The sequence below is a fragment of the Eptatretus burgeri genome, chromosome 11 (assembly GCF_056783735.1).
Source record: "Eptatretus burgeri isolate ZD-2024b chromosome 11, Ebu_testis_v1, whole genome shotgun sequence".
Classification (NCBI taxonomy): domain Eukaryota; kingdom Metazoa; phylum Chordata; class Myxini; order Myxiniformes; family Myxinidae; genus Eptatretus; species Eptatretus burgeri.
The window spans coordinates 63332300-63358192 of NC_140971.1; the positions used below are offsets into that span (position 1 = coordinate 63332300).

At 44.4% G+C, this 25893-nt stretch overlaps 1 long non-coding RNA gene across 2 annotated transcripts in view; it reads left to right on the plus strand.

Moving 5' to 3' along the window:
- The window catches only part of LOC147017227 (uncharacterized), a 100036-nt gene that overhangs the window by 50545 nt on the left and 23598 nt on the right, over positions 1 to 25893 (plus strand). The window lies entirely within an intron of this gene.

Consider the following 25893-nt stretch of genomic DNA (forward strand, 5'->3'; position numbering starts at 1 on the left):
CGATTTGTGTTCTACAGTATATCAAAATATAACATTCAATGAAATTAAATAGTTCCTCGATCATAAACTGATGTCTGTAGACAGACAGACAGACAGACAAAGTGAACCAATTGCTTCACTCCGTGTTTTGCTTCAAACACATGGGGTAAAACAAGATAGATACTTTGGTCATTGGGAGGGCCTCATTCCATTTCGCGAGGCTCCTTTCAGGGGCTTGCAGCCAGGATAAGACAGGGGATAATCTTTCTGGTAATTTATATCAGTCTGCATCTGAACTGGAGTGAAACGTCACATTTCAACGAGTTGGAATAAATCGAATGATGTCGGCATTGCTGCTTTCAAGTCATCCAATGTTAACAGATTGCCATGTAGTGTAGTGTGCTTCAAAATGAAGTTCCACGAAAAAAACACTACAACTGAAACATTGTTAACTGTGTTAACTGGACTTTGGTTTGCTTAGAGAAAATCACAATCATGAGCCTTTGTCCCGATTTCTTTCCCAAGACAGTTGAATGTGACTCAAAATTGAGTGCTTTCCAGGTTGGGTGCTGCATCGAAGAGTATGCATTAAATGGTTGGGGTTTAAGGGGTCCCTCGGTGGTCAAATTGGGTCCAGGTTTATGCCCCAAAATATGTATTTGCTTTTTCCCCTGAAACCACCCACAATTTGATGAAACTTGACCACAACCTTCATCACCCATCATGTACCAAAGTTTGTTCACGCCGTTAAAAAAACGGGGTCTAAGAGGGTTTATGGAGTGATTGCCCCCACAATATGTATTTGCTTTCTTCTCAGAAACTACACACACAATTTTGATGAAACTTGACCCCAACCTTCATCACCCGTAATGTACCAAAGCTTATTCACAACATTAAAAATTGTTTTGGGGTCTAAGGGGGGCATACGGGTGAGTTGTCCCCCAAAATACACAATTTTGATAAAACTTGACCACAACTTTCATCAACCATGATGGAACAAAGTTTGTTCAAGGTATTAAAGGAAAAATCAGGTGTTCTCCCCCCCCCCCACCTCTCCCAAACAGGTGTTTACTTTCTTCTCAGTTACATATTTTGGGGGTCATCCTCTCCTTTCAGTGGTTCCCTGGTTATGTTATCCAGCCGCCCAAAGGTATTGCCCTTATTCTTCTATTTATGATGTTTAATTGAAAAGTTTCAGCACTGATGGAGCAAGAAAAACACTTGATGAGGAGTCGTCTATGTATTATGTACGTGCTGGTGGGTGAATAAATTAAGAAAACTAAAATTGAGAAAAAGACGAGAAAGGAGATGATAGGAAAGAAAGAAAGAAGGATAGCGGAGTGGGCAGGGAAGGAAAAGAAGTATGAGAGGAAATAAAAGTAAGGGGAGCAAAAGGAAAGGGCATGTTTTGAGGGTGTGGGTCTGCGAGGATGCTGAGGGTGAGGGGAGGCACTCAAAAATCCCCTCATTTTCATGTGCATAATCTATTTATGGTCCCAACCAACAAGCGATAATTCAGTCTCTTGGTGATAAGTTGTCATTGTATTCTTATTGCGCATGACCAAATGCAGATAAACAACCACTTTCATCTCCAAATCATATTTAAATTACACTTCCGAACACAGAAAGCATATGATAAACTGCAATAGCCTTCCGTTGCCTTCAACTATTTTCCATTTGGCCCTCCATCCAGAATCGAGAAAATGATCCACTGAATGTTACGTCAAGGACATTCTGTATTCAGTACCAGTGGTGTCCATATCCACACAACGGATAAACATGTTGTGCCTTTTTTCCGTCTCAACCTTTTTGCATCTCAGCTAAAGCAGAGCATTTATTTGTACAGGCTGGCCACAATGTCTTGTCACCCGGTGTAAAAATTGTGACATTGCGTTTTTATCATATTAGCTCACAACACTGAAGGAATCTACAAGTCATACCACAAACATTTGCAGTACCCTTTTACTTTATTACACATTTTACAGCATATAACACAAGGCTTAATTATCCCGAGGATCCGTTTCTGCTCCGTCATTAGAGAGAATAATTTTACACCCGATTCTGTGGGACGTTTTCCGGATGATTTGTGGGGTGATACGATTAAAAGCAACCCTCCCTGCTAGTTTAAAGTCATCAGTGGTTTTGTAGCACTGCTGCGCAACAATCTCTTTCATGAAGCCCCAAAGAGAATTATCACGTGTCGACAGGTCTGCGCTTTGAGGTTGCAAGTCAAGTGGTAATCCAGACACTGACAACAATGCGTTCTTCAGTGGTGTAATAATTGCTTATATCACCCCAATCTGAAAAAGTTCACCCAATCTGAAAAAAGTGAAAAAGGAAATGAATTAACACTCTACATACAAAGGCAATGTCAATTTTTACAAGGGGTGACAAGACATTGTGACCACTGTGTAGAATATCAGATGATGATACTTGTGGAAATTGAAACAGAATGATGGTTAAAGTGTTTTCTTTCACATTACTGTGGATAAAATGTTTTGGAAGTTTATTTTTTCATTGTAGAAAATAATTTAATAAAATGCAAACAACAACAACAACCTGAACTGATGTCACACCAGATCTCCGATCCACGTACAAGGCTATCTGCAGCTTGATGGAGTACTGTTCTCCCCTTTGGGCTGTGACTCCCCTGCCTCGATCACATCTTGCTCAGCTTGACCGTGTGGAAACCAAGGTCCTTTAAGATTATTGGAATCTCCTGCGATGAAGCTGAGTCTATGGGCCTATCACTTCATCATCACAGACAGGTCAGTGGTCTCTCTGTCTTCTATCACCTCCTTTCTGGTCTTGCACCCTCTGCTCTTTCGATGCTTTGTTCCCCCACCCCCACTCCATTTTCTGCAGGGCTCACACAGTCCACCATCAACACTATCATCTGCGTCTGGTGAAACTACCTCTACCCAGGATCACTGCTCACCTCCACTCATTTGGTCCTCTTATTTCAGACCTGTGGAACCAACTTCCACATCCTTTTCAATGTCATTCTTCCCTCCAGGTCTTCACGACAGCTGTTTACCTCTATCTCAGATTGTCCCCAATCAAAAACCATGATATTTTCTACCCTCTAGTTAACCCCACCCCCCTCCCTCACCCCAACCGAATCCCTTATTCCAAATTTCCAGAGATCTCTTCTGTATCCATTTGTCCATTCCATGCATCCTCTAATGTCCCCCATTCCTCCCTACACCCATTGTTTGTCCGCCTCCCTCTGTCTTGGCCTTCGACTCTACTGTTGGTGTTTCCCCCATTTCTCTGCTGTTCCTTTCATCCTGTTGCATCCTGATCCTTTCAGCGTATGAGTACAAGCACTTCCACGAGTCTCGACTATGTATAGAAAAAACGACAATACACCAAGAACAAGAGCTGCTTATTGAATATTGGCAGCAGCCACCTTAATAATCAGACATCTGTATATGAGTGAAAGAATGTAAATAAATGAATAATTTTAATTACTTATTAAATGTTGTTTTTTGAATGTAGTGGTGATCGCGCGATGGCCATCATGTCACAACACTAGATCACTTGGCCAGTGACCTTACACTTGACGCGACTGCATAATTCAGGTACAACTTATTATCAAAATATAAGCAGTCCCCCATTGGTGTTGTTAAGCATTCCTTGAGTGGTCCAGTCATAGCAGGTTTATCCTAAAAGGTGATTACCATTAATTATAACACAAGAGTATGTCTCTATTATTTATATTGTTCTTTAAACAATTTGGGTGCCGAACACGAACCCACACGTAAGGGGCGTTTGGGAAACCACCCTCCATTGCTTGTCCAATCAAGCCAGGCGTAAGTTTTCGCAGCTGTTTTTGATGCAGCAAAAACATTCCACAGTGCACAGACAGTAAGGTCTGCCTTCAGCACCAAATAAAAGTCTATCATTACTACTGAACAACAACAATAACAATGGACCCTCAACTTTCCTTTGCTCTATCAAGATGTCTCTTGCACCCTAATGATTGTTCAGACCAGATTGATGTTTCTGAAGACAGAGATTGAAGAGCATATTCTCCTGTGGGAACATTTCTACCCCAGAAACTATGGCCACAATGGCAGCCTGCAAGTCAAACCGGTATTCCAGTGGGTGCTTCCACGGACATCCAAGAAACCCCTTCTGACCATTCTCATGCAATGTTTATAGGTTATATCATGTACACAGGGTCCTTTGTTTGAATGCACCATCCTTGGGTATAAAATCGGACAAACTAGCTGCAGTATTTGTGCAGCACAATTACATATTTTAAAGAAGTAGTTTATATAATATACAATGATAAATATTTCATTTCTTTCGGGTGATAATGGCTCAAAAGATGGCCTGGCGGTACGCACACTTGCCTCTAAGCTGTCTCACCTGGGTTTGAATCCCCACCCAGCTATAAACTGTCACCTGTGCACAGCTGCACCTTCAGCCAATGATTGGTGTGTGAGGGAACGTTGTGTGAAATAAGGAATAGAAAAAGAAGGGTAACCCAACTGGGAAGGACGGAGGTGAATGCCTTCTGGCACATGATGGATGGAACTTAAAGTAACTTGGTATACTTGGTATATCGATGGCTCATAAATTAACCTTTACTTTGTGTCACAGGTTCTGGAAATTTCACACTGGAAATGTTGTTCATTTCAACAATCACTCTTTATTCCATAAAAAAAAAATATTCGCCAGGAAAACACTTGCAGGTTTCGATTTATCACTTGGTTATTTGGATGACGTCAAGTTAAAGATAAGTATGATGCAGTTAGCAGGTTTGGATTACATCAATTTATCTTTGCTGGGAGCCTTCCAAACATCACAAGCAACTAAAGACGAAAAAAACTTTATTCTTTTTTTGTTTTGTTTATAGTTTATCATATTGACTTTTAACTCACACTTTTTATTATATATATTTTGTGGTCTTCCTACATATAACGACACAGCAAAAAAAAAAATAAAAAATCAAGAACACTGATTAATGAAGTATGCTTTGGGATCTGGTGCTCAAAGAGTAGAAAACTCTTGAAAATTTCAAACGCTCTTGAAAGTTTTCAATTGAAACCAAAAAAGCACATAAATTTCAATGATATCCATAGACTGTGCAAAATTAGTCGTGCATCGTAATTTTCAGGTCCTTTCTCGAATTTTAACGGTGCTAATTTTTTAATCATGAAATTAAACGCATGTAATTTACCTTATGAAAATTATCCTTGTCTTCAGTCACTGCCCTTTCGTTCTCTTCCATTACTTAATCTTTATTTAATTCATAAGGTTTAAGCTCTCTCTCATTCTTCTCTCCCTCTCTCTCTCTCTCTCTCTCTCTCTCTCTCTCTCTCTCTCTCTCTCTCTCTCTCTCTCTCTCTCTCTCTCTCTCTCTCTCCCTCTCTCTCTCTCTCTCTCTCTCTCTCTCTCTCTCTCTCTCTCTCTCTCTCTCTTTCTCACATTCCTCTCTCTTTCATTCCTCTCTCTCATTCTTCTCTCTCTCTCTCTCTCTCTCTCTCTCTCTCTCTCTCTCTCTCTCTCTCTCTCTCTCTCTCTCTCTCTCTCTCTCTCTCTTTCCTCTCATTCTTCTCTCTCTCATTCCTCTCTCTCATTCTTCTCGTTCTCATTCTTCTCTCTCTCTCTCTCTCTCTCTCTCTCTCTCTCTCTCTGTCTCTCTCTCTCTCTCTCTCTCTCTCTCTCTCTCTCTCTCTCATTCTTCTCTCTCTCATTCCTCTCTCTCATTCTCTCTCTCATTCTTCTCTCTCTCTCTCTCTCTCTCTCTCTCTCTCTCTCTCTCTCTCTCTCTCTCTCTCTCTCTCTCTCTCTCTCTCTCTCTCTCTCTCTCTCATTCTTCTCTCTCATCTCTCTCACATTCTTCTCTCTCACATTCCTCTCTCTCTCTCTCTCTCTCTCTCTCTCTCTCTCTCTCTCTCTCTCTCTCTCTCTCTCTCTCTCTCTCATTCCTCTCTCTTTCATTCCTCTCTCTCTCATTCTTCTCTCTCATCTCTCTCACATTCCTCTCCCTCACATTCCTCTCTCTCATTCTTCTCTCTCTCATTCTTCTCTCTCATATCTCTCTCTCATTCCTCTCTCGTTCATTCCTCTCTGTCATTCCTATCTCTCTCCCTCTCACATTCCTCTCTCTCCCCCCCTCTCTCTCTCTCTCTCTCTCTCTCTCTCTCTCTCTCTCTCTCTCTCTCTCTCTCTCTCTCTCTCTCTCTCTCTCTCATTCCTCTCTCTCTCATTCTTCTCTCTCATCTCTCTCACATTCTTCTCTCTCACATTCCTCTCTCTCATTCTTCTCTCTCTCATTCATATCTCTCTCTCTCTCTCTCTCTCTCTCTCTCTCTCTCTCTCTCTCTCTCTCTCTCTCATTCCTCTCTCGTTCATTCCTCTCTCGTTCATTCCTCTCTGTCATTCCTATCTCTCTCCCTCTCACATTCCTCTCTCTCCTCTCTCTCTCTCTCTCTCTCTCTCTCTCTCTCTCTCTCTCTCTCTCTCTCTCTCTCTCTCTCTCTCTCTCTCTCTCTCTCTCTCTCTCATTGCTCTCTCGTTCATTCCTATCTCTCACATTCCTCTCTCTCATTCCTATCTCTCACATTCCTCTCTCTCTCTCTCTCTCTCTCTCTCTCTCTCTCTCTCTCTCTCTCTCTCTCTCTCTCTCTCTCTCTCTCTCTCTCTCTCTCTCCCCCCCCTCCTCTCTCTGTTTAAGCCATTTGTTGATTCAGTTTTCATCTGGTTCAGAATACTGATGTGAATCTGCATTTGGAATCGCTTTTCCTGTTATTCTCTTGTTGAAATTGGGTCCTTTAATAACAGCCGCCATAACATTTAGCTATTGACATTATCAGCACTTAAGTTTCCCTCATCATAATCACGTCTTAACATCTTCCCAAGAATGAAAAATCGAGGTTGGGTGCGAATGAAAACAAAAGAAAAATCATCTTATAGATCCAAAGCTTCTTGCAGGCCAAAAGCAAGTCATGACACAGAGAGCCGCATCACATTCTGCCTCCATAGAGACCCACAAACTCTCACTCACAATTCTTCTTTGGAGAGTGTGATAAATGTTTGTCTCTGGATTGGGACTCCCTACATATCCAGGAGAGGCCTGAGGTCGTTGCTATGATGAGAAGCATGCTTTTTCTGCTCAGGCCCAGCCTGGTTTCCTGCTTGCAGTTTCCTGCTATCCTTTTTGAAGTTGCAGGTGGCTTCGAAGAAAAACAAGATGTGCAGTGTTGGTGAGCCAAGAAGCAAAGAAAATCTTTCCCTGTTTGGCAAAGTTTGCCTCTGGGAAACTTTTGGTTTATCTTGAATATGGTAATAATTGATGTGATGTCGTATTTGGAGAAGCCCGGATGTTTTGGGGTGAATTACTCTCCTCCGCCATTACGATTTCAACTTAGGTTGTTACCAGATTTTTCTAATGCTACATCCTTCGTCATAAAGGTGGATTGAGTGCATAGTATCCTGTTTAATTCCAGAAAACTGTCAACGGGAAAGTCACAATTAGTTCCAACACTGCCCTCAACGCATCATTAACTGAAGTACCATACAAAGCATTAATTCCGTGGAAGCAGTCTCTTGGAAGAGGTTGCAATCACGGACAGGTCGCCACTCTGATGCAGGATAAATGACTGAGAGTGCAGAGATATTTAATTTGGTCAGAATGCTGGGGATAACTCACCTCCTCTTGGTGAAAGACACAATGGGATCTTTAACATCCATAAAATAATGCAAGTGGATGGAACACTAAGTTTAATGTACATCCAAGGGGCAGTGTACACATTGGTGAATCACTCTGCATGCCAATTTTATAGATGGGCTGAGATTCAAACCCAGGCTAGGCAACTCAGAAGTGCACATACCTCCAGGTTGTCCTCCCAACACCTTAACACGTCACTGCCCTGATATATGGCATTATGCAGTTCAAGACTCAAGAGCCTGTATGATTCAATTACAGTAAAATACGAACAAAAACATGATTTTACTGGGGGAACAGGGCCATAAAAATATGAAAGGAGTGTTGTTTTAGAGGCAGGAACATGAGCACTTCGAGGTTAGTGCAAGATAAATGCAAGAGCAGACATGAACTAGCAGGTGCAGACATATTTGGGTTAAGGCAGAGCTGAGGGGAGAAGGGCAACACAGGATAACACATTGATTGGATTTTAGAGTTGGCTTTCAGAATTAATGAAGCATCATGGGGTCTGAGCTGCAGAATCTATAAACCAAGATGGATCCAAAAGAGGGGATGTAGACAATACTATATTTGACCTGTATCTAGTATTTGCTTATCGTATGGGGATACTGACCAATTCTGTTTAAATATGCCATGGAATCTTTAATGGCACATGATAAATGGGGCAGTCAATGAACTGAAATATATTATTCAAAGCACAGCTTGTTCAATGAAAGAGTGCCTCCTACTGGTACATTATTAGTAGACAACAGCCTGAATCAGATCCGATTAATAAATATGACATGCTCCAAAACTCGAATCAAATATGTACAAAAAGTTACATTCCCCTTGTAGGGAAAACAAGCAATAACTACAAATCAACAACGACACATAATTCCTCAAGTAAAGAGTTATTATATGAATATTCATGATGTAACGGCCATACTATTGGGGTGAATGCAAGTTGGACAAGTAGTCTGACATGGTCATAGGGAACTGTTCCATTGCGAAGACCAAAAACAGGATTCGATTTGTTACTTTCGATTTTAGAAGGTAACACAGGCTGAATTTGGATGTCATACTGATCAGTGCCAATGTAAATGTAAGTACTTGTATTTTGTTGTCTTCGACAATGGTGGCTGCCAACAGTTTGACGAGGGATAAATTGTTCAAAAAGTTGGAGACAACGTCACAAGGGCTCTTGCCAGAGTGCAACAACTGATGAAACAGGGGAATTCCGAGGATCTACAAAGTATAGCCAAAATAAGTAAGATACATGTATATAAAGTATGATACAGCCATATAGGCATTCTTGCATGATAAAATTGTGATATGTTGTGTTTAAATCCCATAGAGGCTGTGCCCATTTGTCTATTGTATTTCGATGTCTTTGTCATTCAAGTAAAAAAGTAAAAAGGCTCAATTTGTGTTTGTTCAGTTTGTTATACAGGGTGGGGCAGAGAAACGGGTGATTTTGAAAACCGATTTCTGCTATGCCAACATTATCGCAACTTTTTTGATTGATCAACTAGCTACTAGGTTTGCTCAAGTTAATGAGGCCAGTTGGTTTTAACAAGATGACATGACGTCTCATTCAGCGAGAGTGTCAATGGCCATCATACGACTACTTTTTTCATAACCACATCATCTCCAGGAATAGCGACATTATTCAGCTTCCAAGATAAAGTAAAAAGCAAAGTGTATGCTCATCGCCCACACAATATTGAAGAGCTGAAAGAAGGACTTCATCAAAAAATTGCCGGAATTTATTTGGAGATCCTGCACAATGGCATGGGAAACATGCGTGGAAAACTAGAGGAATGCCTGTGCAGAGACGGAGGTCACCTCAAGGATGTGATCTTCAAGAAATAAATGGCATGCTATGTACTTTAAGGTGGCATGTTTGTAATTTGGTAAATACAAAATGTTTATTAAATTACAGAGTTTTTTTAAATCTCCCTTTTTTTTGCCCCACCTTGTATATGCATAAAAAACCCCCAAAAAACTACTGAACCAAATCAAATATAAATTTTCATGTTGCCTAAGGGGCCCCCAAGTATGGTTTCTGTCAGGGTAGCATTTCTTGGTGAGGGGGTTCAGTTTTCGGGTGAGGAGAAGACCCAATTCTCTCCATGTATCATATAGTGCCACCCGATGCTATGTGGTTTTACAAATTGTCAACTTCTTATATAAAGAAAGTTTAAAGAACTTGTTAATACTGTATGTATTATGGTGATGTTGAAATCTGATTGAGAATAATTCACCATTTTCAAAACGTTTCATTTCACTCATTTTAAGCAGAGGATGAAAGAAAAGAAAACAACATTGAGTTTCGCAGGGAAGTGGAAATGATTTTTGCTCACACCATCTAGAAGCATGCCTGTTGTTGGCTGAATGGATAGGGTGGTGGGCTTGGGATCCTAAGGTCCTGAGTTCAAATTCTGCTTGGCTGTTGAATTAATATTAGGTGGGGCTGACTCAGCCTGTCATCCTTCTGAGGTTGGTAAAATGAGTACCAGCTTGCTGGGATGATTGGGCAATTTTAGTATCCCATGTTGGAGTGGTAACCTGCCAAGGATTGTGCCCAATGGCTCAGGAGACTGCTTCAGCTCTGTACAGAGTATGATCCTGATGGATGGATGGATGGATGGTTAATGAAGGTGGTGTTACCCGACCTCCAAGCAGATGGAAGATGACCTCAGGCAAGTTATGGAGAGAATAGAGCAGAATGTTTGTGAGTTATAACATGTCATTTAATTAAATCCATCAGTAAAGCAAAGGGTACTTTTGCTAGTTTGTATACTCATGGAAAAAAGTTCCTGTGCACCATAAAATAATTACACAAAATGATACTGACCTGTACCCTAGTATCAAAATAATGGACAGCTCACATGTGCCTTGACATGTATACCCAGTTTACCCGTGAATATCCGGGATTTGCATGTGCATATTGTGCACTGCTTGCACAAATTGCCATGCGCATGTACTAAGTCACATGTCAGTGTTAAATGTGGTACTGAGCTAATTATAAAGCAGCACTATTTAGTGAACCATCCTAGCTGTTAAAAACATTTCAAATTATGTCCAAATGTAAAAATGATGCCACGGCTTTCCAAAAATGAACACCTATGTGCTCTTGACATGCTTGAGACAGGACTGCCTCAATATGTTTTGGCGTTTTGGTGTTCATCGAAACACCATAAACTTTGGAGATGTTATCAACAAACTGGCAACATCGGAGACCATCCACGTTCTGCGTGACCATGTGTGACATTATGTCCGCAGGATAACCATATCCGGTTGGTGCACCTTAGGAAATGGTTCCAAACAGCAAGTTTGATAGCTCGTTGCATCCCTGGCTTGTGACATCAGTGCCAGAACTGTCAGGAATCGGTTATGTGAGAGTAACATCTGACCATGATGACCAGCAGTATGTCCGATTTTATTGACACGTCATTGACATGCATGCCTAGCTTGGTGTAGACGTCTGAGATTCAGGAGACAAGATTGGGCTGCTATCCTATTTGCAAATGAGTTGAGGTTCCATCTTGACAGTAGTAATGGCTATTGTCACGTTTATCGACAGGATGGGGAACGTTACACTGATGCATGTGTTGTGCAACATTTTTCGTTCGGCAGTGGAAGCATGATGGTATGGGGAGGCATTACTGCACATCACGGAACCCAGCTGGAGGTCATTAATGGCAATTTGACAGGTATTCAGCACTGTGATGTTCTCCATTCTCATGTTCTCCCATCACTGCAGGTTCCTGGACATCACATCACACTTCAACAGGATAATGCATGCCCTTACATAGCATGAGTGGTCACCGAATTCATTGCACAGCAGAACATTCCGAAACTTCCCTGGAAAGCTGTTTTAGCTGATCTTTCTCCCATAGAACATGTGTGGGGTGAAATGAAACAATGATTGCGCCATCTTCAAACACTGCCAGCGACATTGGAACAACTGCGCCAGGCCTTGGTACAGATCTGGAATAACATGCCTCAAGCCTTCTTCAACCATCTTGTGTACTCAATGAGGTGCCGTTGCCAAGCGTGGGTCAACGCAAATGGTGGTCACACCAGATACTGAGCTGTTAACTGACTTTTGGCCACACCCCTCTTCAAGCCTCTGGAGACATGTCTTGCACACACGTGTTTGCATTCTCATGTCAATTTTATGTTGATAAAACACTAAATATTGATATAACCAAACAATGTGATGTGTTTGTTGTACACCGTTCCTTCCCAATTCTATAGTGAGGTGATGCATGACGTCATCACCAGGCACCGAAGGGAGTACTGAGTTATTACTCCATTTTTGGGTAGTCGATCTAGTCTACCCTTATTATCAGTATTTCCGTCGATATGTTTGTCTGTCTGTCTGTCTGTCTGTATGTATGTCTGTTCGGTCCAGTGCTCCGTTAATACAATGATGATTTAGATGAAACTTGGTTGGTAGGTTCATACCATGACCGAGTTATGTGCAAATGAGAACCGTTGCTATGGATCCATCCGTTGCCTAGCAACGGACCTTTGAAATTTTCAAAAAATATATCAAATTTTTTTTCCCGAAAAATCAAAAATCGGGCCACGAGCGACTGTGGGCAGTACATTCAGCCATATTATCAAAAATTTCCACCCGGATCCTATGAAAACTGTTGGAGAAGATAGACTTTGAATTAACCCTGGTCGAAAACAATAAAAAACGAAGTTCGTTATATCTCAGAGACCATGAGTCAGATATACATGAAACTGGTACAGAAGGTTCATGGTATGTCCTAGTTGTGTGTGAGAAAGAACCGTTGCTATGGACGCTTTTTTGGGCTAGTAACGGCTGAAAAACGACTAAATTCGACTTGATTGACTACCCATGTCCGCCTACCGGCTTGTCTTGTTTGTTTGTTTGTCCGGGCGATATCTCAGCCATCCATTGATCTAGGAAGCTGAAATTTGAGGACAAAAGTGAAGATATGCTTTTACAAAAATAGTATTTTTAATATTTTTTGATTAATCAATCAATTAAATACTTAATTATTCTCGATTTATTAATTACTTTTTGAACACTGCTTCCTCACAATTCTGACTCCATGTGCTGTAAGGAGGCATCGCAGAGTGCTGAAGGCCTGGATAAGTCTGGATAAAAACACCATCCAAAGAAAAACATTTCCCGGAGATAAATACCGCTTGGACATGTCTGGAGACAAACACCGTCTGGAGATAAACACCCCCCAAACAAATCGGAAGACAAGCACCATCTGGAGATGAACACCACTCAGACACATCCGGACACAAACGCCGTCCAGGCACTTTTGGAGACAAACATTGCCTGGAGATAAACACTGCCTGGACAGGTCCCGAGACAAACACTGTCCAGAGACAAACACTGCCTGGACACATCTGGATTAAAACACCATCCAGAGATATACAAAACCTGACATGTTGGAAGACAAACACCATCCGGAGATAAAAACCACCCAGACACGTCCGAAAACAAACACTATCTGGAGATAAACACCACCCAGATACATCCGAAGATGAACACCATCCAGGCATGTCTGGAAACAAAAACCTTCAGGTGAGGTCAGGTATGGGAGCATGTGCCAGAACAGCGCGTCGCTGCGTCCACTTTCCGCCGGTACTCCAGGGGCCTCCGTCTGGCCATCCCCCAGGCAGATGCAAGGCCCATCCCCATTTCCTTGAGATGTTGGTCAACCTGCTGCAACCACGAGGCACGTGGTCGGCCCATTGGCCTCCTCCACTCACGAGACTCCCTCGCTGAGAGACTCTGGTGAGCAGGATCAGCGTCAGGAAAACGAGCCACATGTCCATACAGCCGCAACTGACGCTCACAGACCATGCAGGTAACAAATCTCATCCGAGTCTCTCTCAGCAACCGCTCGTTGGACCCAAAATCTGACCAGCGATAGCCAAGGATTGTCCGAAGAGACCTGGTACCAAAGAAATTAAGTCTCCATCTCAGATCCTTGGTCAGAGTCCAAGTCTCGCATCCATAGAGCAAGACTGGAAGCACCAATGACCTGAAGACTCGGACTTTCGTCCTCCCGCACAGGTACCGGCAGCACCACAGCCCATGAACTAGTGAATCCATGACTCCCCAGGCGCGACCCAGACGTCTATTGACCTCTGTCTCACAGCCAGCAGAGACATGAATATCACTGCCAAGGTAAGTGAATCTCTCCACGACCTCAACATCCTCACCACAAACAGACACAGACAGGACAGCAGCATCCAAGATGTCATTGAAAGCCTGGATCTTAGTTTTGACCCAAGAAACCCGTAATCCCAGCGGCTCCGACTCCTCATTCAGCACCTCAAGGGCCCCCAAAAGGATATCTAAAGTCTCCGTAAAGATGACTGCATCATCTGCGAAATCAACGTCTGAGATCTTGACATTCCCAAACGATCCACCACAGCTTGCTCTTTCCGACATCCTCCCTAGAATCCAGTCCATACAAGTGCTGAAAAGTGTAGGGGCCAGGACACACCCCTGACTAACTCCAGTAACAACTGAAAATAAGTCAGAGATGGTACCACCACACTTCACAGCACTCTCAGTACCAGAGTAGAGTTCAGACATCAGATCGATCAGTTTTGGTGGCACCCCACGAAGACCAAGAATCCTCCAGAGGGCATCCCGATTCACTGAATCGAACGCTTTACAGAGATCAACATAGGCTGCAAGCAGCCCCTGCCGAAACTCTCATCTGCGTTCGGTGAGGACACGAAGTGCAAGGATACGGTCAATCGTTGACCTCTTTGGTGTAAAGCCTGACTGCTCTGGACACTGGTGCTCAAGCAGATGGTGGCGAACCCTGTCAAGAATTATCCGAGCAAAGACCTCGCCCAGCACTGAGAGCAGCGTCACCCCTCGGTAGTTGTTGCAGTCTTGGCAATCACCCTTCCCTTTCCAGAGAGGGACAACAAGGCCCCTCTTCCAATCAGTTGGGATGATGGCTGTGTTCCAGACAGAGCACAAAACTGCATGCAACGACACGAGTGAAGCATTTTCACCAGCCTTGAGAAGTTCAGCATGGATGCCACAGATCCCTGGAGCTTTACCCTGTTTCAACTGGTTCACCGCAGCCCGTGTTTCCACAAACGAAGGTGGACCACAATTGATTGGAGGGTGAGCAACAGGGATTGTAACACCCCTGATGTCCAACTCGACAGCTGGTGGATCAGCCTAGTCCAACCGCTCAAAGTAACCGGCCCAGCGGGCCTTCACTTCAGACTCCTCTGTTAAGAGCCTACCACTCTCTGCTCTAACTGCAGTGCTCTGAGGGATGGGCTTGGATGAACGCAATGCGCGAATTCCCCTGTAAGCGGGATGAGAATCACCTGTCCACAGGTGATGCTCTACCCCCTCACAGATTCCTCGCACAGAGGCCTCCTTGTCCACCCTTAGTGCACGTACAGTTTTACGCCTCAGCTCCCTGAATAGCTCAGCTCTGCCATTCAGCCTGGCCCTGCGACTCTGGTCAATGGTATTCAGTGTCCCTTGAGAGACAAAATTCTTCTTTTCCCTGGGGTGAGTTCCAAGACATCCACCGGCAACATCAAGTACGGTGTTCTTGAAGGTAATCCATAACTCTTCAGGACCCCCCCAAAGCACCCAGACACCCCCAAATGTCCACTCAGCCTGTTCGCAAACTCCTCAGCTACTCTCTCATACTTGAGCTTGCCAACATCCAGCCTCGGCTGGGATGGTACCATTCTCCAGGATGTAAGGTGCAGCTTTCGAGTTGCTACAACAAGCCGGTGGTCAGTATTGAGGAAATGAGCACTCCGGTAGACCCTGCAGTTCTGGATCATCCTCCAGCAACCATCAACGAGGACAGGGTTAATCTCCTTTGCCACACCGCCAGCGTTGGAATACCAAGTCCAGCGATGAGCTTGTGGGCGCTGAAACCATGAACCAGCCACCCTAAGTCCATGACTTATTGCAAAGTCAAGGAACTTAGTGCTATTCTGATTCATAGTTCCTGACCCATGGGGACCAACACACACCTCATAACCGTCCCTATCAGTTCCAGTCGATGCATTGAAATCCCCCAAGACTAGAAGTGTATCTCGTCTGGGGCACTGATCAACCACAGACTCGAGCGTGGCGCAGAATGTCTCCTTCACGGTGAGTTCACTCGCCTCAGTCGGAGCATAGACAGAGACCAGGGAAATGACACCTAAGGAGTGACGAATCCTTAGTCTCATAATACGCTCGTTGACCGGTGTTTCCTCAATTATCATTGGGGTCAGCTTATTGGACACAGCTACAGCAACTCCTTGAGTATGGTAACCATCAGAGCGACCAGACCAATAGTAGGTGTAACCACCTACCATTATCTCTCCGCAATCCGGTCTCTGAACCTCAGAGAGTGCTGCAATACCGATGTCCAAACGCTTGAGCTCAGATGATAACAGAAATAGGTGATAATCCTCTGTTGGGGGATAGGACATTCCAGGCACCCACCCGACGGGACCGCCTCAGGTTAACCCAAGGAGACCGCCGTCTGGTGGACGACACCTCAGCACTACTCCGACACACTCTCCCGCAATCTGACCCAGGGAGGTTACCCTGTGGTTTCCCTCCTTTCATCAAAGATTGGGGGTCCCGAAGGCTTTGCCCCAATCCCGCCATCCATTGAGCTGCCCTGCGAAGGGAAGCTGCACAGGAGGTACTCCCATGGAGTGGGTTTTCAGATTTTTTTGCGTTTGTGTGTTTTGCGGAATGAAGGGTTTTACAGTGGCCGGAGTGCAAATCCTGCCACCAACCTCCTAATAAAAAAGTAACCCAACTGCAGGAGGACGTCCGCAGACACATTTGGGCACTAGACATGGATGGCCGTTGGCTCACAAGGAGCTCCTCCGCCCTTTGACAGGTTTTGTTTTTAATCCTGCTGGGTGTCCATATTCAAACACCCTCCTCACCAGAAAACCTGGTGGGGGAGACGGTTTCGTCGCCGACAACCCGACCATGGAACAGGTTAGTACAGGTTTACATGGTACCTGTAGCAGGTCACAGCTCTGACCTGACACTATCTGACCTGAAAAACCTTCCGGAGACAAAAACCACCTAGACACGTCCAGAGACAAGCACTGCTGGCACATATCTGAAGACAAATACCACCTGGACATGTCCAGAGGCAAGCTTAACCAGTTTTGCTGAATTAACACTAGGTGGGGTTGACTCAGCCTGACACCCTTCCGATGTCGGCAAAATGAGTACCATTGCACTTGTATGGGCACTGCATCAGCGACATCACAAAATGATAGCTCCCGGCAGCCAAGCTGCCAAATTCAAGAAGAATAAGAAGAAGAATCCTCTTTTCGTCTCTGTTAAACACTCCTTCAAAGTCAAACACTGTCTCCAGGCTGCTAAAGCTGCAATTCGCTTCTCCTCTGCATGTGGAAAAATCGGTAAAGGCAAATAGAAGGAGACATTGATCGTTGATCACTTGTTGCTGCAGTTGTAAAGAGATTGGAGATGGAGATAAAGTGCTTAAGATTAGCAGCTGATAAAAGTCCTTAAAAACCAAGATAAAGCACTTATATTATTCTTGGCAGATAAAAAGCGATGTGGATCAGCAGATAGAGAGCAGTTAGAGAACGCCCATGGGCATAGATCAAAATTGCTCCCTGGAGTCTGAAGAGAGGAATTTTGCATACACCTTTTGCGTTCATACACCGAGCAGGCAAAGCAGGCTACTGAGCTGCACCTTGCCAAGAAAACTGTGTTCCTGGTTCCTTCTTTGATAGATATTCCGAACGAGCAGTCGCCTCCTGTCGGGACTGGAACCGAACTGCCTCCAGACTCTTTCCTTGTTCTGATGAAGTGTAAAGCCTGAAATGTTAACTCTTCTTTTATTCCTGGTGGATCAACTACCATTTTAAAGGTTGGTGGTATTTGTTTCATTTACTTTGCCAGGCTCTACCTCTTGGTTTGCTGGTCATCTTTGTTTGGGAATTTCCCAGGTGTGTCATGTTTATCAAGTGGATGGATGATAAGGTAAACAGCTAAGTCAAACGTCGTGGGGGTATCATTACTGTATGATCTGCATCTGATTGTTATCGTTTAGTAAATTACAGTGATTCTGTAATTGCTGTTAATACACATTGTTCTCTCCTCCAATCTCCCCTCCCCCATTTATTAAATCCAATTACTTCAATTCACTTGTGTTGTCTGGTTGGTGGTTCATTTGGTTATTAATCCCAGCATGGTTAAAAAGCACGGTGGTGGGAAATTGGTGTCATTACCTCACATGAGGCTTCATAAAACTACTGCTGGATCACCCAAGCCACTGCTCATCTCATCCTCTTTGTTCGGAAGATCCAGATAGAGTGTCAAATTCTCGTAAGAACTATCTTTATGCTGAAAGCTGAAGTAACGATGAATTTGGCTTTCCCGATGGATGGCGTGTGGTCCCTTTCCACGATCCATTGCAAAGTTGGTGATCGTGCGGGTGGAGGATTTGATCTCGAGTCCACCACCAGTCAACCATAACATTGGTTCATCAATATTGGGATCGGGACTCTGGTCCAAATCTGGTGGCCGTAACATTGGTGTCCAGGAGTGGGATTCAGAACTGAAGCGGCATTGTTGTTAAACAATCGCCCTTCAAAGAGTAAATGGAAAAAAAAGTTTATTTCAGCGAAAGATTTTCAAAATTTTATTGGGGGGAAATTTGCAACCCACCAATGGAGAATGAACTGTGACCAGAGGGGGAGCACCAAATGGGTGAAGGAGACAGAACAGAAGAAGTTGCCACACAACAGTTCTCCCCATTCAGTCCCTCCTCCTTGGGAAGCTCAAGGGTGACAGCCCCATCATTTAATGGCCCAATGTTTCTCCCTGGGTAGAGACAGAAGGCTTCATGGCTATGATGACAAGGTTCATGGAGGAAATAAAGTCCTCGCAGGAGAAAATGGCAGCCAATGTTTAAACCTTGCAGGAAAACATGGCAGCTGATTTTGAAACCTCGCAGGATAGGTTGGAACAGAGGTCGTGGCAGTTTCCAGCCGGCCAAATATGGGTGGAAATCTAAAGAGAGGGGCTTTGGGAAGAAATGAGGGGGTTAAGTGTAGAGCAAGGGAATATGGAAAAAGAGATAGTGGAAAGTCAAGAAATAACAGGGAAATTGTAAAGACAAAGAAAAATTAAAAACGGAGAAAAGGAATTAAAAGGGGAGAAATAGGTACAGTGAAAAGGAGTGTAAACAAGTTCGAATTGCGAACATACCCCATGGGAGTTCATTCATAAAACTCTCAGGTGAGCGATAGCACAGACGACAGAAAGTTTTGTAATTTGGAAAGATTTTTATTGCATCAGAAAAAGAAACGAGAACACCTCAGAAGAACGAGGCCAGTTTCATATCATCATTTGTGACTTAATTTCGCGTTGGGCATCGCCCAGCGCATTTAATTTTATTTTTTTTATAACAATTTTAAGAAAATGGGCCGAAAGGGCCATTTCTCGGCCCAAAGGGCCGGAATCGCACGTTGGGCTCAGAGAATGTCCGGGGAATGGTCTCCAGAATATACCTGTCAAGTTTGGTTCAGTTCCATCCACTAATAACCGAGTAATGACAATTTTAAGAAAATGGGCCGTTTCTCGGCCCAAAGTGCCGGAATCGCACTTTGGGCTCAGGGAATGCCTGGGGAATGGTCTCTAGAATATACCTGTCAAGTTTGGTTCGGTTCCATCCACTAATAACCGAGAAATGACAATTTTATGAAAATTTGCTGAAAAGACCGTTTCTCAGGCCAAAGGGCCAGAATCGCACTTTGGGCTCAGTTAATACCCGGAGAATGGTCTCCAGAATACACCTGTCAAGTTTGGTTTGGTTTCTTTCACGAATAACCGAGAAATAACAATTTTAAAAAATGGGTCCAAAGGGCCGGAATCGCACTTTGGGCTCAGGGAATGCCTGGGGAATGGTCTCTAGAATATACCTGTCAAGTTTGGTTCGGTTCCATCCACTAATAACCGAGAAATAACATTTTAAAGAAAATGGCCTAAAATGGGCCGTTACTCGGCCCAAAGGGCTGCAATCGTACTTTGGGCTCAGTTAATGCCTGCGCATGTGTCTAGTATATGCCTGTCAATTTTCATTGAATTCTGTTCACGAATAATGGAGAAACAGACTTTCAAATGAACTGTACACAAGAAAAGAGAGAACGCGAGCGGCGCTTAGACCCCGTGGAGTGGAAGACCCCACGGCATAAAAAGTAGTGAGGTGTTGATGAATAGAGTAGAACAGACAGAACAGACAGTTTGGGATGGACTTGATTATGATGAGGGAAGCCTTGTGATTGGTGAGCACTTGGACCAATCCATGATGCAAACAGTCCCCAATGGAACTTAACAGTGCTCCAAACCACACCACTCTCAACACCTTGATGAAGAGAACTAGTTTGTTCTTGAAACGTCATATCAGGCTTTTTATAATGAATTTAAATTTGAATTCTTTTACTGCTTAGTGTACTGTTTCCTTATTTTACCAACATACACCGATGAGCAAAAACATTATGAGCACCTGCCTAATATGCTGTTTGTCCTCCGTGTGCCACCAAAACAGCGCCCCCGTGTGCCACCAAACATATGTAAACATATATATATATATATATATATATATATATATATATATATATATATATATATATGTTTGTGTATTGATATATCTATATATCAATATATATCAACATATATTGTTGGAATATCGCGCCCTCCGGCGTGCGGATGGCCGCGTCACTCGAATCGCGATCGCGTCGCCCACCGGACGGACAATTCAGTCGTGACCCTCTGGGAACTATCGCCCGGAGCCAGTCACGGGTGGGCCTTTTGACCTCACCACAATCGTGCCAATCGGCCACCCGCGTAGGATAGGGTTGTTCGCCAAACTCGACCTAGCTAAGTACCCACGCGGATGGTAAACCGGGCGATCGTACCTCGCCGCAGGTCGACTCCGGACACGAACCGCTTAAGCGGTCCGTTCCGTGCTACAGTGGTAACCGAGCGGTGTTATCGTCGGCCTCGACGATTCCGATTAATTACTGGGCATATTAAGCCCACTACGAACCCTTTACGTGAAGCAGGATGGAGGGTCAATAAAGAAAAGACGAAGCGAAACGGGAAAAGAGTTCACACAAAGCACATTTGTTTCCCGGCACACGGAAAACACATATATACAGCCAAACAGTCAAAATGCACATATAGCAACAAAAACAAAAGCAACAACGACGCAGAGTTACTACCAACTCTGCGCACACACGGCAACACTTATACAGTTCTACTTTACAGACGCGTCAACACACATTTACTCAAAAGCAAAGGAAAGAAGCCACCCTCATAGACAAGGGGGCAGACGGGCCTGTAGGCCAATATGCGTGCGTGAACTGAAGGAGCGGCCAGGCCCGCGAGACCGGGGGGGTCCTACCCGCGTCCTCATGACGCGTTGGCGGACGAGCCGCAGATGTGGCCGCGTGGCTGTGCCCCGACTCCGTGCTCCTTGGCGGGTTTCGTTGGCACGACATTTGGAGTGGGGTGGGAACGGGGCCCCCTTCTTGCACAATCTCAGCGTGGGGGAAAGGCGGAATTGTTGATGCCCTGGGGGAGGGAGAATGGCTGGCTGGCTTGGGTCCCGCAACGAGCAATCTCACACCGCGACCTCGTCGCCGACCGCCGTCCTTCTCGCCTCGGACCCGAGCTCCTTTGCCTCTTCCTGCAACTCTTCTCAGCCGACTCCAGAATCCAAATTGGAGACACACCGATCATTTCGCCACCCGACTCGACTGAATCGACTCCTCTCTGCACCCGACCCGACTCGACTCACTCACTCACTCACTCACTCACTCACTCTCCACCCGACTCGACTGACTCGACTCCTCTCTGCCCTGATTCGCCTTGCGCTCGCCATTTTATAGGCCGGCAGGAGCAGTTAATATGCAAATATCCGGATCAGGATGACCTCGGGGGCGGAGCCACGCTCGCCCATTGGTCAGAGGAAAGGGGGCGTGAATCTCCCCTGATCCTAGAATTTGCATATATCGATTTCACACGGACGCGCCTGGAGGCGGGGCCAAGCCACTCCGCGCTTGCTAATTGGACAGAGGGGAAGTGGGCATGTAGCGTTCTTGATCCGAATTCGCCCTCGGAAAGGCCGCTATTTGCGCTCGCGGCTCGGTGCGTATCGCTGAATGGGCCCAAGACAGCCTGACAATCAGTGTTCACAGGTGGTGCGGGAATGGCCGTAGAAGGAGAGAGGTGAAGGTAGTGGAGAGTTTTCGGTGGTGGTTCGATGGTTATGGTGCCATTGGGAATGGCGGTGATGCGATGTTTGCGGGATTGAGTTGTGAAGGTGAAGGTCGTGGCTGTTCACGTTGTTGTTGTTGTTGTTGTTGTTGTTGTTGTTGTTGTGTGATGGCGTTTGAGACGTGTTTGGTTCAAAATAAAGATAGAACAGAAAAAATGGCTATCTCAAAGCGTCGCAGCCCGAATTAATCACATAAATTTCCCTCTATACAACGGGTTTGGGGCTAACTACACATGTACTTTGAGATATCTCACCTACGGGCCCTGAATGGTGGTTTGCGAATTTCCATAGCCGTAACTATATATGTGTATATATATATATATATATATATATATATATATATATATATATATATATATATATATATATATATATATATATATATATATATATATATATATATATATATATATATATATATATATTTATATGTACATATATATATATATATATATATATATTTATATATACATGAATGTATATCTATATACATATATATATATATATATATATATATATATATATATATATATATATATATATATATATATATATATATATATATATATATATATACATGAGGTGTGTTCAAAAAGTATCCAACCTTAGTTTTTCGTGCGTAAACAAATGAAGCTAGGGAGGCGTGGTTTGGTGCACGTATGAAGGCAATCCTAATTCGTATGCTTGAATATTTTCCCGCCTGCAAAAGCTGTCAGTCGCCGACAGACCGCCGATGAGTGAGGAAGTGTAAGTGAGCTCCGTCGGATTTTCGTTTTTGACAAAATATATATATATTATACTACTGCTGGGTGAAGGAGGAGAAGGAGACGGGGAAGGCGGGTCCAGAGGCAGTTTGAGAGGGGGAAGGGTAGAAGTGTGGAGGTGAGAGTTGGAACTCTGAATGTTGAGACTATGACTGGCAAAGGGTGAGAGTTGGCTGATATGATGGAGAGAAGAAAGGTGGACATACTGTGTGTACAAGAGACCAAGTGGATGGGGAGCAAGGCTCGGAGCATTGGAGGTGGTTTCAAACTGTTCTACCAGGTTGTGGAAGGGAGGAGAAATGGTGTCGGGGTAATCCTGAAGGAGGATTATGCCAAGAGGGTATTGGAGGTGAGGAGAGTGTCGGACCGAGTGATGAGTGTGAAGTTGGAAATTGAAGGGGTGATGATGAATGTCATCAGTGCATATGTCCCGCATATGGGGTGTGAGATGGAGTATAAAAAAGATTTATGGAGTGAGTTAGATGAAGTGGTGGAGAGTGTATCCAAGAGTGGTGATTGGAGCAGATTTCAATGGGCATGTTGGGGAAGGGAATAAAGAGGATGAGGAGGTGATTGGTAGGTACGGTCTCAACCAGAGTAATGTGGAAGGGCAAATGGTGGTAGATTTTGCAAAAAGAATGGAAATGGCAGTGGTAAATACGTATTTGAAAAAGAAGGAGGAACACAGGGTGACGTACAAGAGTGGAGGAAAGTGCACACAGGTGGATTACATCTTAAGCCAGAGATGCAACCTGAAAGAGATTAGAGACTGTGAGGTGGTGGCAGGGGAGAGTGTAGCTTGACAGCATTGATTGGTGGTCTGTTGGATGATTTTGGAGGTGAGGTTGAGGAAGAGAGTGAGGGCTGAACCAAGGACCAGATGGTGGAAGCTGAAGGAGGAAGACTGTTGCGTGGAATTTAGGGAGGAGGTGAGACAGGTGTTGGATGGTGGTAAAGATGGGTGGGATGATTGGGCAACTACAGCAGAAGTGGTGAGGGAGATAGGTTGGAAGGTACTTGGTGTGACATCTGGACAGGGGAAGGAAGATAAGGAGACTTGGTGGTGGAATGAGGAAGTACAGCAAAGTATAAGGAAGAAGGGGTTGGCGAAAAAGAAGTGGGATAGCAGAGAGATGAAGAAAGTCGGCAGGAGTACAAGGAGTGGTGGCGCAAGGCAAAGAGAGAGGTGGCAAAGGCTAAGGAAAAGGCATATGACGAGCTGTATGAGAAGTTGGATACAAAAGAAGGGGAAAAGGATTTATACCGATTGGCAAGACATAGGGACCGAGCTGGGAAGGATGTGCTGCTGTCGTAAATGGGAATGTGCTGACGAGCGAGGAGAGTGTGTTGAGAAGGTGGATGGAGTTCTTTGAGGTGCTGATGAATGAAGAAAATGAGAGAGAGAGAAGGTTGGAAGAGGTGGAGACAGTGAATTCGGAAGTGGGGTGGATCAGTAAGGATGAAGTGAGGACTGCTTTGAAGAGGTTGAAGAGTGGAAAGGCGGTTGGCCCATATACCAGTAGAGGCATGGAACTGTTTTGGAGAGATGGCAGTGGGGTTTTTAACCAGATTGTTTAATAAAATCTTGGAAAGTGAGAGGATGCCGGAGGAGTGGAGATTAAGTGTGCTGGTTCCGATTTTCAAGAACAAAGGTGATGTGCAGAGCTGTGGAAATTACAGAGGGATGAAGTTGTCAAGCCACACCATGAAGTTGTGGGAAAGAGTAGTGTAAGCTAGTTTGAGAGGAGAGGTGATGATTTGTGAGCAGCAATATGGGTTTATGCCAGGAAAGAGCACCACTGATGCGATGTTTGCTTTGAGAATGTTGATGGAGAAGTATAGGGAAGGCCAGAAGGAGTTACATTGTGTGTTTGTGGAATTAGAGAAAGCTTATGATCGGGTGCCAAGAGAGGAGTTGTGGTATTGTATGAGGAAGTCGGGAATGGTAGAGAAGTGTGTGAGGATGGTGCAGGATATGTATGAGGACAGTGTGACCGGTGAGGTGTGCGGGAGGAATGACGGACCGCTTTAAGGTAAAAGTTGGATTGCACCAAGGATCAATTCTGAGCCCTTTACTGTTTGCAGTGGTGATGGACAGGTTGACGGACGAGATCAGACTGGAGTCTCGCGGATGTTCGCGGATGACATCATGATCTGTCGGGAGAGTAGGGAGCAGGCTGAGGCGAGGGAGCAGCGGTGGCGCTGACAAAAAGACAGGAAACGGAGCTGGAGGTGGCAGAGTTAAAGATGCTGCGATTCTCGTTGGGAGTGATGAGGATGGACAGGATAAGGAATGAGTATATTAGAGGGACAGTGCAGGTAGGATGGTTTACACAGAAGAAGAAGAAGAAGAAGAAGAAGAAGAAGAAGAAGAAGAAGAAGAAGAAGAAGAAGAAGAAGAAGAAGAAGAAGTGCAGGTAGGATGGTTTGGAGATAAAGTGAGAGAGGCGAGATTAAGATGGTTTGGACATGTGCACAGGAGGGAAGCGGAGTATATCAGGAGAAGGATGCTGAGGATGGAGCCGCCAGGTGGGAGGAGAAGAGTTCGGCCAAATAAGAGGTTCATGGATGCTGTGAGTGCGGACATGCGGGTGGTTGGAGTGTCAATGGAAGATGTGGAGGATAGAGCGAAATGGAGACGGATGATCCGCTGTGGCGACCCCTAATGGGAGCAGCCGAAAGAAGAAGAAGATGAAGACGGCTGCTCCCGTTAGGGGTCGCCACAGCAGATCATCCGTATGATCCGCATCGTGATTTGGCTTAGTTTTTACGCTGGATGCCCTTCCTGACGCAACCCTAGTCGCCTCTTATGACACAGGGATATGGTACCTATTCTAACCTGGGCATACACCGGGCCCAGTACACTGGTACTCACTTTGCCGACCTCGGAAGGATGACAAGCTGAGTCAACCTCCTGGTGTGTATTAATTAAAGCGGCCAACGGGGCTTGAACTCAGCACCTTTTAGATCCCAAGCCGCTACCCTAACCACGACGCCAACACCAGGCTTACATATATAAATAGATATGTATATGTATATGTATATGTATATGTATATGTATATGTATATGTATATGTATATGTATATCCACACACACATCGTGCCGATAAAAAGTCTACACCCCCTTTCAAAATTTTCACCTTTTTTGCCTGAAATC